This window comes from Canis lupus, chromosome 7 (genome assembly GCF_011100685.1).
Source record: "Canis lupus familiaris isolate Mischka breed German Shepherd chromosome 7, alternate assembly UU_Cfam_GSD_1.0, whole genome shotgun sequence".
NCBI lineage: Eukaryota > Metazoa > Chordata > Mammalia > Carnivora > Canidae > Canis > Canis lupus.
The window spans coordinates 66,364,262-66,377,950 of NC_049228.1; the positions used below are offsets into that span (position 1 = coordinate 66,364,262).

Genomic DNA, 13,689 nt, shown 5'->3' on the forward strand with positions numbered 1-13,689 from the left:
GCCGCCGCCGCCGCCGCCGCCGCCGGGGGCCCCGTGAGGGAGTTGGGCCCGGGCCGGCCTCTCGGCGCCGGCGGGAGCGGCAGCGAGCCCCGGGGTGCGTGGGAATAGTTCACGGGGGCGGCGGCGCGGGCCCCGGCAAGCCCGCAGACGCTCTCGAGCCGCCGCCGCCGCCGCCGCGCCCCCCGCTCCGACTGGAGGCCTGACCGCAGCGGCTCCGAGGCGGCGGCGGCGGCGGCGGCGGCGGCGGGCGGGCAGAGGGGAGGGGGCCGTGGGCGGGGACTGCCCCGCTTCCTCCGGGCTCCCCGGCCGGGCTACAGCGACGGCCGCCAGGAAACCACGCTCTCCCCCGGCCGGGAGCGCGGGGAGCGCAGGGGGCCGGGGGAGGCTAGCCCGGGGGGGACGGCGAGGCCGGCGGGGAGCAAGCTTAACTGCCTGCCTTTCTTCTCCCCGAGCCCCTCGCCCCGGGGTGGGCGCCCGAGCGCCGGCGCCGCCGCGTCCTCCCCCGCGGGCAGCGGTGGTACCTCCCGGCGTCCGGCGAGCGCCCGGGCCCACGGGCCCCCTTCTCTCTGCCCCCGCGCACGCCGCCGCGCTCCGCCTCGCCACAGAGTCCCCGCCGGGCGAGAGCGGCTCCACATCCGGATACCGACGCACTCAAGGCTGGAGCGGCACCTTCTCGGACTAGGAGAGGGAGCCGCAGCGACAGTAGGGCGGAAGGGATTTTAGAGAGTCGCGCGACTGGAGAAAGAAAGGAGGCGAAAATCGATCCCTAAGCGTCCCTCCAGGGCCCGACGGGAGTGCGCATGCGCCGCGTCCGGAAAGCGCGGCGGGAGGGGCGGCGACGGCCGGCGGGAGCCTGAGGGGCGGGAGGGGCGGCTCGCCGGGGCCGTGGCCGGACGGAGAGGTGCGGCGCGCCCCATTGGCTGGGAGAAAAGGGGCGGGGCCAGAGCCCGTCCACTGGCCCGGGGGTGGGGCTGGAGGAAGTGTAACCGAGGTTGCGGTTCGACGCCGGCGCGGGGACCCGGCAGCTGGGCTGAGGTCAGGCTCCAAGTTCCAGCGGACCTAGGCGTACGGTGTGGGTCGGGCGTTCCGCGTTCTTGCAGCCTTCTTTGCTAACGGGATCGGAAGTAGGACAGATCACGGCGCAGAGTAAGGGCGACGTGCACTTGTGTGTGTGTGAATTGCGAGCATAGCAAACCCGAGTGGGCGATGAGGGACGTATTTTTAAGCTGATTCGAATGGTACCGAGTGTGAGCAAAGTGCAAAGTCCTTCGAACCCACGGTGGCTCTTACTTCCTGCGGAGTCAGGGTGCTAAGGAGGCTCCAGACACTACAAGCTTCTGAGACAGTTTACATGTATCTTGCCCACTGATAACCACCTCCACCCTCGACGTGATTCAGCCCTTATATGCTAAAGACAATCCTGAAAGGAACATAAGAGGACTGGTAAGAGTGGTTTCTGCCTGCTGTTGTTTATTATTATTATTATTTTATGATAGTCACACACAGAGAGAGAGAGAGGCAGAGACACAGGCAGAGGGAGAAGCAGGCTCCATGCACCGGGAGCCCGACGTGGGATTCGATCCCGGGTCTCCAGGATCGCGCCCTGGGCCAAAGGCAGGCGCTAAACTACTGCGCCACCCAGGGATCCCCCTGCTGTTGTTTCAATGACATCATGGGACAGCCCTGGTGGCTCAGCGGTTTAGTGCCTGCCTTTGGCCCAGGGCGTGACCCTGGAGACCCCGGATTGAGTCCTAGGTCGGGCTCCCTGCATGGAGCCTGCTTCTTTCTCTCTCTGCCTCTCTCTCTCTCTCTGTGTGTCTCTCATGAATAAATAAATAAAATCTTTAAATAAAAGATATTATGGTGTGTAGGATTTAAAAACCATTGTTTTTTAGCTGGCATGGAGGCATTCTTAGCATAAACAATTGCTCTTCCTGAGAGTCACAGTAGCAGGAATACTCCAACAGAATCAAATAGCCAAATGGAAAGACAATAATCAAGTGGAAAGAAAGGGGCTGTAAAATGTGACCAACTAATTATTATGTAGTAAAATAAATAAAATATGCTTAATTTTTCATGTAAATAAAAGTGAGGGAAGATACCAATATGGAATCCCAAAGACCAAATAGAGCTAATTTGAGAGACCAATCAAGATTTAAACTATTTGTTCAAAATAGGCCAGCCAAATTTCTGATGTTTCAAAAGATTTTATTTACTTATTCATGATAGAGAGAGAGAGAGGCAGAGACAGGCAGAGGGAGAAGCAGGCTCCATGCAGGGAGCCTGACGTCAAACCCAGGTCTCCAGGGTCACGCCCTGGGCTGAAGGCGGCGCTAAACCGCTGGGCCACCCGGGCTGCCCAAAAGGCTTTTGTTTTTGATAACAAAGATTAGTTATAACAGCTTTGAATTTTATGTGCCCTTAAAATGAAAAGAGATCTTAAGAAATGATCTAGCCTGGTGGTTTTCTTTTCTCCCTAGCCACCCCACAGACCCTCTGTTCTTACCCTGTACATTTGATCAATAAAGGAAGCTAGGTAGTGAGGCAATATAGAAAGGCTAGAGCCTGCCTATAGTCTTTCCTATCTCTTACCTTTGCAGCAGCTGTACAGAAACTCATCAAAACCTCTGGAGTATAAGTGAGCATAAATATGAAACCTCAAATTAGCCCAGTCCTCATATTTGATAAGAAGAAAATGAGGTCAGGATTGATTAAGTAGTAATTTGTCCAGGATTACAAGGAAGTTAAGACATACAGTTTAGACTATAACCTATGTAGTAGTGTATGTATTTCTTTGTATTAAGTGCTCTCTTATCTATCCATCCCCTTATTAAATATCCTGTGACTTAATAACACTATCATGTTGCTATTTGCAACACTAGTGTTGCTAATAACACTATTTCAAGACTACTCAATACATTTTGCCAATGGTCTCTAAATGGTTTTGACTATACATCCTTTCAGTACAAAATTTTTGAACATGTACTTCCAATATATGTACTTATTTGTGCATGAATTATATGTGTACTACCATGTTATAGGTATAATAAAATATGCTCAAAAATCAAAATTACAGGCAGACCTCAGGGATATTGCAGGTTGGGTTCCAGACTACCAAATTAAGCAAGTATTGCAATAAAGTGAATCAAATGAATTTTTTGGCTTCCCCGTGCATATAAAAGTTATGTTTACACTATACTGTAGACTATTATATGTGTGATAGCATGACATCTAAAAAGTATATACATACCTTAATTTTAAAAGTACCTAATTGTGGGGGATCCCTGGGTGGCTCAGCGGTTTAGCGCCTGCCTTTGGCCCAGGGCGTGATCCTGGAGACCCGGGATCAAGTCCCACATCGGGCTCCCTGCATGGAACCTGCTTCTCCCTCTGCCTGTGTCTCTGCCTTTCTCTCTCTGTATCTCTCATGAATAAATAAATAAAATATTTTTTAAAAAATAAAAGTACCTAATTGCTAAAAAGAAAAATGCTAACCATCATCTGAACTTTCAGGGAGTTGTAATATTGCTGATGGAAGGTCTTGCCTCCACATTGATAGCTGCTGATTGATCAGGGCGGTGGCTGCTAAAGGTTCAGTTGGCTGTGGCAATGTCTCAAGACAACAATGAATTTTTCTGCTCTGTTGACTCTTTTTCACAAACAGTTGCTCTGTAGCATGCAATACTGTTTGATAGAATTTTACCCACAGTGGAAGTTCTTTCAAAATTAGAGTCAGTCAAAAAAAAAAAAAAAAAAGAGTCAGACCTCTCAATGAGCAGTAATATTTTGAAAGGATTTTTTTTTTTTTTCTGAGCAATAGTTCTCCACAGTAGCCTTAAAATATTCAGTCAACCATATTGTAAACAGATGTGCTGTCATCCGGGCTTTGTTGTTCCATTTATAGAGCACAGGCAGAGTAGATTGAGCATAATTCTTAACGGCCCTAGGATTTTCAGATGGCAAAGGAGCAGTGGTTTCAACTTAAAGTCACCAGCTACAGTAGCGCCTAACAAGAGATCCAGCCTGCCCTCTGGAGCTTTAAAACCAGGCATTGATTTCTCCTCTCTAGCTCTGAAAGGCCAAGATGGCATCTTCTTCCAATAGAAGGCTATTTAGTCTATATTGAAAATCTGGTATAGCCACCTTCATTAATGATCTTACCAAAATTTTCTGGACCACTTGCTGCTTCACCTTGCACTTTGATGTCATGGACATAGCTTCTTTCCTTAAACCTCGTGAACCAACTTTTGCTAGCTTCAGACGTTTCTCCTGAAGCTTCCTCACCTCTCTCGGCCTTCACGGTATTGTAAAGAGTCATGGTTTTGCTCTTGATTAGGCTTCAGCTTAAGGGAATGTTGTGCTGGTTTTATCTTCTATCCAGACAACTCAGACTTTCTCCATATCAGCAATAAAGCTGTTTCATTTTCTTACCATTTGTGTTTTCGCTGATTTAGCACCTTTAAATTTACTTCAAGAACTTTTCCTTTGCATTCACAACTTGGCTAACTGGTGGAAAAAACCTAGCTTTCAACCTATCTCAGCTTTCAACATGCCTTTTCACTAAGGTAAATCATTTCTAGCTTTTGATTTAAAGTGAGAGATGTGACTCTTCCTTTCACTTGAACACTTAGAGGTCATTGTAGTTATTAATTGGTCTACTTTCAATATTGTTGTGTCTCAAGGAATAGGGAGGCACCTACTAGAAGGAGAGAAATGAAGGAACAGCTGGTCGAACCACACACAACATTTATCAATTAAGTTCACCATCTATGTGGGTATGGTCTGTGTGGTACCATCAAAGGTCACTGATCACAGATCACCATAACAGATCACAGATCACCATAACAAAATAATTTTTAAATATTTGAAATATTGTGAGAGATACCAAATTGTGACATAGAGACATGAAGTGAGCAAATGATGTTGGGAAAAGGGTACCAATGGACCTGCCTAGCACAGGGGTTGCCACAAACCTTCAATTTATTTTAAAAAAAGAAAAGGCAATGTCTGAGGCATAATAAAGCAAAGTGCAATAAAACAAGGTATGCCTGTAAGAGAGTAGAAGATACAAAATATATGGAAAAATTTACATACTTTCCTTAATAGATCATCCTCTGTATCCCCAGATGTTTACATTGGTATTCTCCAAAATAAGCACAAGGCCAAGATGACATCTTCTTCCAATAGAACGCCATGAAAACCACTTTGAAAACCACTGTGTCATGTATGTATTTATCATGTGTAGAATCCAGTTATTTTGTACATATGTTTGTTTACCCATTTGTTCAGAAACATTTTGGGTCATTGAAAACTAGTAAGTTTTTTATCCTAATCATAAGTGAGATAAAATAAATATATCCTTGCCCCAGAAATAAAGTAGTTTTGTTATTCACTTACTATTCTTACTACTAGGAATGAATTTCTGGATACTTTACAATCTATAAAAATGTGTAATATTTGGAGAAAATATTAGTTTACAGTAACACTATCTGCTACAACAAATAGACCGAAAACTTATAAAGACTCTAATACAATTAAGTTTTATTTTCCATTCATGTAGTAGTTTAACACTTTCCTCCACATAGTAATTCAGAGACTCATGCTCTTGTTCCATGATGCCCCACAGTTATCCATGTGTAGCTGAAGGAAGCAGGGAAGAGCGTAGCTCACTTCCCAAAAGTGTTAGCCCCAAACTGGCATATATTATTCTGTTACATCCCATCATCTAGAACTCAGCCACATCTAATTGAAAGGGAGGAAAAATGTAGCCTAGCTGTGTGCACCCAAGAAGAAAAGTGTATCAGTATCCACTTAGGAAAACATAAATCACTCCATATATTTAAACAAAGGGAATTTAATACGCCAAATTATTTGCAAAAGTGTCAGAAAGGCTGAAGAAGCAAAGACAGATTAATAACTACGTGAAAACACGACCTTCCTCTCCCCTCCCCACCACCCACTGACGGCAAAAGGAGAAAAAGAGGAAATGATGTTACCTAGGACCCATAATTACTGTGTCCTTGAGCTGCTGATGTTAGAACTTCCGCTACGTTACAATAAGCCAAGAGCTGACCCTCACACTGAAGCTGCAGGAGACTAGCTACCCAGTGTCGCCTAGCACTGTCATGACTATTGCCAAAGTCAGAGCTCCATGAGTGCAGGGCATGCTCTACTGCAGCTTTTGGGTTCCTACTCGGGCAAGGCAATTCCAAGAGGCTGCAGGAAGCTCCAAGAGAATCGGGAAACAAAAAACCGGCTTCTCTTATCAGTTGATCTCTCACTAGTTTCCTACAAGTAACAGGAATATTCTACCTTTTTAGATACTCAGTACCGTTCTCACTGTTCTGCCACACTTAAACTTCATATAACAAAGAACTCATACATCTGCATAGGAGAATGCAACTATGCCACTTAAAACGAAGGTGACTTCACCTTCTCTCCCCCCCCAAAAGAAAAGTCACAAGGTCCTATTCATTACCATATACATATCTGGAATATATTAATTCCACTTCTGGTTCAGCCATAATCCCTCCTGGATGCCCTATAACCTATATTCAAGTTAACAACCACCAGCAAATTGACAGATGTTTTGCTAGACCAGGAAAAAAGAGAAAAATTAAACAATCACCAACACTCAGTACACAAAATAGTAGGAGAAAGGGAAAGGAGGAGTGATTTTACACGTAACATTATACATTTTATACATAACATTATACACATACACAAAATGGATTTTATACATAACAAGTTTTACATGTTGTATTATGTTCTCAAAGGATATGCTGAAGTCCTAACTCCTGACACGTGTGAATTTGACCTCTTGAAAAAGAGTCTTTGTAGATGTAATCAAGTTAAGATTAGGTCATACAGAAAGAGAATGGGCCCTAAATCCAGTGACTGGTGTCCTTAGAAGAGAGAAGGAGATTTGGATGGACAGACACAAAGAGAAGGCCATGTGATAAGGCCAAGATTGGACTGATGCCCTCTAAGACAAGAACGCCAAAGATTGCCAGCAAACACCAGAACAGGAAAGAAGCAAGGAAGAATTCTTTGTCAACACCTTGATTCCTGAATCTATTGATTCTGACTGTGGGAATACCATATATTGGTCACCTGTTCAAAGCACATATCTTGGTTGATATCCCATGGTCAGGCATTTAGTTTCAGTCACAATTCAAAAGCAAACAGGAGCTATTTCTCAAAAGGAAAATATTTATTGACAGAAGAGAGTATAATTTTGCTCTAAAATACTAGTTTTGCACTGGGATTCTACTATGCATTTGAAAGGATCCATATAGTATCTCCACATGTCACTGATATTAACAACATTGGCTGTCCTGGGTTACATGACCCATATGGCAAAGAAAATTGCCCTGCAGCCTAGGCCTACTGTAGAATATTTTCATGCTTTGGAACCTACTCAAAACTTGTTTATGGGAAAGAGCATATATAATTGTGATATATCTTGCCTATAAAATCCAAAAAGTCCCAAGTGTTTTATTTCTTAGCAGCTAATAGTGCAGTTTGCAGCAATTTGCCTCTTATATTAGAAAGGATATCCTGATATGCTCCTTAATACTGGACTCCTGGCAACTTCACCAAAGTGATAAGACCAAAATTTTCTTTTCTTTTTCTTTTTTTTTTTTAGACCAAAATTTTCTTGAAGAATATCTCCCATCCACTGGTATGTATGGGTCTTATACTATATCTAGGGTTCTTGACACTTCTAGACCACCAAGTCAAATCAATATAATGCCTTAACTGTAATGGATCCTCAGTAACCTAGATTACAGCCCTGAGGAAAGACTGAAAGCAATGTTTGTGTGGCTACTTGTCAGGTGTTACAGAGAAAAAAATGACTTGCCAGATCAACAGCTGCAAAAGCTGGAGCTGCATATGGATATGCTTGCTCCATTAAAGAGGCAACATATAAAAAAATAAAAACAAAAATAAAGAAGACACATCTAAGACAGCTATAATTTAGTCACTATCTGATTAAGTTTACAATAACACACAAGAGCCATCTTCCTTTACAAGCTTAAATAGCAGGTTAAATGGGGAACTGATTAGGAATCTTATTTGCATTTTTCAACTCAGATGGTGGCTCCAATCTCTGCAATCCCTCCAGGAAAGTTTTTGGTTTATTGTTGTGGTAAGAAAAGGCAATTACAGAATTTTCATTAGAACTTTCTACTATTATGTTTCACTCCATAGATCAGGAGCCAATATGCATATTCTTCCAGTTGCCAGGAATGTCTATTCCAGCTACGCATTCAGAAATCATACAATGCGGGCAGCCCTGGTGGCTCCTGGTTTAGCGCCGCCTTCAGCCCAGGGTTGTGGTCCTGGAGACCGGGGATCCAGTCCCACATTGGGCTCCTTGTTTGGAGCCTGCTTCTCCCCCTACCTGTGTCTCTGCCTCTCTCTATCTGTATCTCTCATGAATAAATAAATAATCTTAAAAAAAAAAAAGAAATCATACAATGCAATGTACTAGAGCCCAAATTGGATTAACCATGTGACCTTCATGACCACTACTCTGACCAATGGATTTTAATGGCTTGAGTGCGGGTAGGGATTAGCATACTCATCCCAACTCATACTCAACTTATATGAGTCTTCTATATTAGCTAGGAATTTCTAAAAGGGAAATTTCCCTCATGCTCCTTAACTCTGTAAAATGGCAGCTGGTTCCTTTTGTGGAGGAAAAAAGGGGAAGGAAGAGTTATAGGATAAAGTTTTGGCTGTGTCACAGGGTCCATTCTCATGAAGACTCACCTCCTCTTCATTCAAGGTTCATTTTTTAAATATATCCTAACATGCATAGTTTTGAGAAGTGCCAAGAGTTGGTGTTGGAGGAGTCACAGCAAACACATCTGTGGCCAAAATTGTCAGAAATGCAAGCATTATTAGGGCTCATAATTTTAGACCTGTGTTACAGGCTGGTTCTCGAAGACACTCTGCGCAAGAAGTAGGGACAGTATAGCCCCCATGCCCCTGGCCTGTCAGGATCTGTCTCGGAGCTATGACAAACTTGCATCATTCCTACCAATTTATACCAGCACTCCAGATCCCAAACAACAAATAACACTTTTTTCTTGTCCTCCCAAACTAGATTTGCCAACAGTAAGAACTTGAGAAATGCAACAAAATTTCTGTGAAAGATTTGTTTTGTTTTGTCTTGTTTTTTCCAATGAAGACTTTATAGGACAATTTTTCCCTACCTGTTGGCATGTGATCAGACACTCAACATATAAATTTCAGTATTCCACATGTTACTATGAACCTTTGAGTACTCTCAGGCATTCCTTCACAGAAAAGATATGAACTGGCAGAGTCCAATTAGAATTCCTAGTGCCAAACTGTATAAACTTTCTCTCAGTTATAACTTCTCTACTTCCAAGATATATCACACATTACAACATTTCACTGGAGTGTTCTATCAAGAAGATGAAAAAGTTCTAGAGACGGATGATGGCTGCATACCAATCTAAACGCAGGCCACTGAACTGCAAACTTAAAAGCACTAAAAAGATGAATTTAGGAGCACCTGGGTTGCTCAGTGGTTAAGCATCTGTCTGCCCTTGGCTCAGGTGGTGATCCTGGAGTCCTGGGATCGGGTCCCACATCGGGCTCCCCATGGGGAGCCTGCTTCTCCCTCTGCCTGTGTCTCTGCCTTTCTCTCTGTCCCTCGTGAATAAATAAATAAAATCTTTTTTTAAAAGATAAATTTAATGTTATGTTTGCCACAATTAAAAACCAAGAATTACAATATAATCCAGCAATTCCACTCCTATATATAAACCCAAAGGAACTGTGGAGGGACGGCGGGGAGTTGGGCAAGATGGATGAAGGGGAGTGGGAGATACAGGCTTCCAGTTACAGAATGAATAAGTCATGGGAAGAAAAGACACAGCTATAAGGAAAAAAATCAATGATATTTTCATAGCAATGTACAGGGACAGATGACAGCTACACTTGTGGTGAGCACAGCACAAAATATAAACTTGTCAAATCACTATGTTGTATACCTAAAACTCATGTAACATTGTGTGTCAACTATGCTCAAGTAAAAAAAGAAAGAAATTGAAAGTAGGTACTCAAACAGACATTTGTATAACAGTGTTCATTGCAGTATTATTCACAACAGCCAAAAGGTAGAAACAACACATGTGTTCATTAATAGATGAATGGATAAACAAAATGTGGTATATACAGACAATGGAATATTATTTTGCCTTAAAAAGAAGTGAATTTCTGATGCTACAACATGGATGAAACTTGGCGGCATTGTAAGTGAAATATGCCAGACAGAAAAGGATAAATATTGTATAGTTCCATTTGTATTAGGTACCAATGCTAGTCAAATTCAGAGATAGCTAGTAGAGTAGAGATTACCATGGGGGTTGATGGAAGGGCAATGAGGAGTTATTTATTGCTCAACGATTACAGAATTTCTATTTGAGGTAATAATAAAAGTTTTGAAATAAAAGCAGCAATGGTTACACAATACTGAATGTGATTAATATCACTGAATTCTACACTTAAAAATGGTTAAATTAACAAATTTTGTTATATGCATTCTATCACGTGATACATATAACAAAATACCGCATATATTTGCTACAGAAATATATGTTTATTTGTAGATTTTTAAAAATGTATAATCTGGGGCCCCTGGATGGCTCAATTAAGTCTCTGCCTTTGGCTCAGGTCATGCATGATCTCAGGTTCCTGGGAACCAGCCCTGCATCAGGCTCTCTGCTCAGCAGGGAGTCTGTTTCTCCCTCTCCCTCTGCCCCTCCCCCTGTTCATGCTTTCTCTATCTTTATCAAATAAATAAAATCTTTAAAATATATATATAATCTAATATACTAAAAACCATTTAATTGTGCACTTTTTTTGAAGGAGGGAGGAGCAGAGGAAGAACGAGAATCTGAAGCAGGCTCTATGCTCAGCAGCATAAAGCTTGACAGAGGACTGGATCCCACAACCCAACCCCAAGATCATGGCCAGAGCCAAAACCAAGAGTCTGATGCTTAACTGACTGAGCCACCCAGATGATCTTGAATTGCACACTTTAAAGAGATTGCATAGTATATAAATTATATCTCAGTAAAGCTGTTTTTAAAAACAAGACAGAGAAAAAAAAAACAAGACAGAGATTGGCTAAATGAATAAAAAATAAGTTAAAAAATCCAACTGTATGCTGTCTATAAGAGATTCACTTTAGCATCAAAGACACAAATAGGTTGAAAGTGAAAGAATGGAAAAATATATTCCATGTGGATTAGTTCCCTATGACAAATTACCACAAACTAAGTAGCTGAAAACAAAAGAAATGTATCCTCTTGTGGTTCTAGAGACCAGAAGTCCAAAATAAAGGAGTTGGCCAGGTTAGCTTTTTCTGAAAGTTGAGGAGAAATCCACACCATGCCTCTCTCCTAGCTTCTGGTTGCTGCTGGCATTCTGTAGCTTATAGATACATTACTCCAATGCCCTCTGGCATCTTCGCATGGCCTTCTTCTGTGGGTGTCTCTCAAATATCCCTTTCCTTTCTCTAATAAGGATGCCTGTCGTTAGATTTAAGGCCCAACCTAAGACCAAGATGATCTCAAGAACCATTCACTTAATTGCATCTGCATCGAAGATCATATCTCCAGATAAGTAGAAGTCAAGACTTAGACATATCTTTTTGCAGTCCATATTCAGCCTAGTTATAACATGCAAATAGTAATCAAAGGAGAGCTAGGGCAGCTAGACTACAAACAGACCAAAAAACCTTTAAGTAAAAAAATCATTACAAAAGACAAGCAAAGACCTATATTGATAAGAGGGTCAATCCATCAAGAACGTCCAACAATTATAAACATATACCCACTTACCGACAAAGCTCCAAAATATATGAGGCAAAAACTGGCAGAATTGAGGAACAGACAGTTCTACAACAACAGTTGAAGACTTCACTGTACCATTTCAGTAATAAGAGAAAGAAAATCAATATGGAAATAGAAAATTCAAACAACACTATAAGCCAATTAGACTTAATAGACATATGTGGAACATCACACCCAACCGCAACAAAATACATTCTTCTCAACTGAACATGGAAACTTCTCCGAGAAAGGCCATAAGCTAGTCCACAAAGCAAGTCTCGATGAATTTTAAAAGACTGAAACCTACAAAGTATCTTATCTGGCCACAATGAAATGAAGCTAGAAATCAATAACAGAAGGAAATTTGGAAAACTCACAAATATGTGGAAACAAACAAAAAAAACACCTTTTTTTTGAGAGAGAGGAAGAGAGAGTTTGTACACAGGAACATGAACTGGGGAGGGAAACGCAGAGGGCAGGAGAGAATCCCAAGCAGGCTCCTCTCCCAGCTCAGAGCCTGATATGGGGCTCAATCTCACGACCCTGAGATCATGACCTGAGTCAAAATCAAGAGTCAGACACTTAACCAACTAAACCACCCCGGCACCCCAAAGCAACACATTCTTTTTTTATATATATAAATTTATTTTTTATTGGTGTTCAATTTGCCAACATATAGAACAACACCCAGTGCTCATCCCATCAAGTGCCCACCTCAGTGCCCATCACCCAGTCACCCCCAACCCCCGCCCACCTCCCCTTCCACCACCCCTAGTTCGTTTCCCAGAGTTAGGAGTCTTTCATGTTCCGTCTCCCTTTCTGATATTTCCCACTTAATTTTTCTCCTTTCCCCTTTATTCCCTTTCACTATTTTTTATATTCCCCAAATGAATGAGACCATATAATGTTTGTCCTTCCCCGATTGACTTATTTCACTCAGCATAATATCCTCCAGTTCCATCCACGTTGAAGCAAATGGTGGGTATTTGTCGTTTCTAATGGCTGAGTAATATTCCATTCCAAAGCAACACACTCTTAAGAAGCCTGTGGGTCAAAGAAGAAATCAAAAGAGAGACGGGAAATTAATTTAAAATGAATGAAAACACATAACATACCCAAACTCATGGAATAGAGAGAAAGCAGTGCTCAGAGAGAAATTGATAGCTGAAAATGCTTACATTAAGAAGAAGAAAGAGAGGCACCTGGGTGGCTTACTAGTTGAGCATCTGCCTTTGGCTCAGGTGGCAGGATCCAATCCCACATGAGGCTCCCCACAGGGGGCCTGCTTCTCCCTCTGCCTATGTCTCTGCCTCTCTCTCTATGTCTCTCAAGAATAAAAAAATGAAATCTTAAAAAAAAAGGGGGATCTCAAATCAATAACCTTACCTAATAACTTAAGGAACTAGAAAAAGAAAAGCAAGTTAACCCCAAAGAAGCAGCAGGAAGATAATAATAAAGATTAGAGCACAAATAAAATAGAGAAGAGAAAAACAATGGAATTAATGAAATCAAAAGATGATTCTTTGGAAACAACGACATGGAAAAATTTTTAGCTAGACTGACTAAAAAACAGAAGCTTCAGAAAACTAAAATCAGATTAAAAGTAGGATGATTACTATGGATCTTACAGAAATAAAAAGGACTATAACAGAATACTGTGAACAATTGTAAACAAATAAATTAGATAATCTAAATGAAATAGACAAGCTTTTTTTTTTTTTTTTTTTTTAAGATTTCATTTATTTATTTGAGAGAGAGCAAGAGAGCACCAGTAGGGGCAGGGAGAGTTGAAGGGGGGTGGGCAGCAGCGCTG

The 13,689-nt window shown here is 42.1% G+C and overlaps 1 long non-coding RNA gene across 1 annotated transcript; it reads left to right on the plus strand.

Moving 5' to 3' along the window:
- Window positions 1–938: 938 nt before the first annotated feature.
- LOC102156766 lies at window positions 939–9,539 on the plus strand. The gene is made up of 4 exons (XR_005362579.1): window positions 939–1,443; window positions 5,127–5,224; window positions 7,649–7,684; window positions 8,215–9,539. It is a non-coding gene; the product is annotated as an uncharacterized LOC102156766 (long non-coding RNA).
- The last annotated feature ends 4,150 nt before the right edge of the window (window positions 9,540–13,689 follow it).